At 32.8% G+C, this 2,260-nt stretch overlaps 1 long non-coding RNA gene across 1 annotated transcript; it reads left to right on the plus strand.

The window, feature by feature from the left end:
• Window positions 1-226: 226 nt before the first annotated feature.
• LOC131874465 (uncharacterized) lies at window positions 227-1,942 on the plus strand. The gene is made up of 3 exons (XR_009371832.1): window positions 227-268; window positions 1,469-1,512; window positions 1,872-1,942. It is a non-coding gene; the product is annotated as an uncharacterized LOC131874465 (long non-coding RNA).
• Window positions 1,943-2,260: the final 318 nt, after the last annotated feature.

Genomic DNA, 2,260 nt, shown 5'->3' on the forward strand with positions numbered 1-2,260 from the left:
TGGTTTTTCCCTATTTGGGTTTCCACGTTAAATCTGGTGTTATATGTGTTATGATGATTATGTGTTTATGAGTTATCATGTTTAGCAGTTTTTGGTTATATTGCTGAAGTATAAGTTACTGAGGTTGAATCTGTTGATTTTATGGAAGATTAAGTTTGTATGATTCACCCCCCCTCTCATCTTGTTAGCTATTGGCATCAGAACTTTACAACCTATTATTTATCTTGCCATCACCAAATTACTATATACCATTATGGTGCCATCTCTTGTAAGTTAAACTCATGCTATATATTATTTCCATTTTTTCAAGATGGCTCATTTGTAAATTGTCACTGACATTGCATGCTTGTTTGACATTTACCTTGGCTCTAACTGAAAGCATCTTCCGTTGTTTGTAGTTCCCTTTCAGGCAACCCTCATTCTAATAAGATAAGCTTATAAAAAAGTGATCCAACTTACCAGGTACCTTTCACTCAATCTCCACTCTTCACCATTCTTTACATCTCTGTCATCACCGTTTTATTCTTCACTTGGCATTTTTTATTTCCATTTCTAACATATATCAAGGCAAGTTGGCTTAGGGAATTTTTTATTTTCATTTCTAACATTGGTTGTTGTTCATATTACCTGCCCAAGCCTATATTTTTAGAGAATAAATATGCCCTAGCCAGATTATGTTATAGGTTTAGATTCCACTCCACCGCTACCATTTTTGGTCAGCCATAGTTTGAAGTTCTTACACATTCTCAAAACTATTGCAACATGTTCACTAAAGAAGCCTATTTAAAGAGGTTAAGTTATTATTAGATTTATAAAATTGACAAAATACATAATTTGAAGTTCAAACACATTCTCAAAACTATTGCAACATGCAACCTTTAGAACATGTTCACTACAAAAGCCTATTTCAAGAGGCTAAGTTAGTATTATATTTATAAGCTTGACAAATATAGCTTTAAACATGTTTTTCATTGAAAAATTGTAAGATTATGGATGGATACACCAAGTCCCCAAACTCTATCAATGAATATTGGATTTTGCCAAAACATAGAATGAGTTAATAACATTTCAACAATGTTTCATCAAACCTATAATCCAAGCACCTTACTGTCCCCCATTTGGCAAACCCGTTATTCAACTCTTATGAAGACATTTATTAAAATACTTATATTTTATATGATCCTAACAACTCTGTCTCATCTTAGTCCCTACCAATGAGCTAATTGTAGTCTTCATTCACGCATAAAATGAATGATTAAAAAAAAGAGCCTTCATGTTCAAAGTTCTAAGCTTCTAAGAACCTATTTAGCTAGATCATTAGCAAAAAAATGTATTCTCAAATACCTTGAAAATTAATGTTTCTTATAATACCGTATTAATGTTTGTGCAAACATTAATGATAGATATGTATGTGTGTACATACATAGTCATTTATCTATGACGACTCTTGTTTCATCTTGTTGCCTAGGCATCACTCCAGGCTTTTAATAAGTCCCTTGGTGACAACAAAAGGTACACATTTTCCATTTTCCCTTTCAATTTTCCCATCTTTAATCTCTCCTAATTTTGTACTTATATGCTCTGCATCTACAACATGGTCTCCATTCATTGGGTGTCCTTCCTCCTTGCGAGCATTATAGTATGCTTCAGATTTTAGATTGTTCAACCTTTGTTATACTCTTTGTTTATATGTAACACACTGCCTAATAATTAAATCCTTTTCAATGAGAAATTTTTGGTATTTTTCAAACTTCTGGTTATTTACCTTTTCATATGCCCTGTTCAAAGTTTTTGCATGTTTTTTCTTCATACTGTTCTTAATACATTGAATGTAGGTCCTAATTTAATTTCAATTCCTTCTACATGTGCAGAACCTTAGTGCACCTTCTTCCTCACTCCTCTCAAGAAGCAACCACCATACCATTTTGCTTTCAATGGCCACAATTTTAGGTAATTTCCTAAAGCTCTCACTTACACATCAGGTAATAACCTTTTCCAATTCTTTATATGAAATTAAATCTCCTCCTTTCTACACACTTTACTTTCATGGACTGCATTTCATTCTTGCATTCTTCACTTTGGTTCCAGGTGCACTACTACTACAACATTGCATTATATCACTGGCATCCAATTATCACTCAAAGTTGCAGCACAAATATAACTCTTTCCATGCTATCACGTATTTCACTCATACCATATTGCTTGTTAAAAAAAAAGAACGAATTGACAATTTCATTATGTAATCTGCAATTGCCAATGT

Source organism: Cryptomeria japonica, chromosome 3, assembly GCF_030272615.1.
Source record: "Cryptomeria japonica chromosome 3, Sugi_1.0, whole genome shotgun sequence".
In the NCBI taxonomy this organism is placed as follows: Eukaryota; Viridiplantae; Streptophyta; class Pinopsida; order Cupressales; family Cupressaceae; genus Cryptomeria; species Cryptomeria japonica.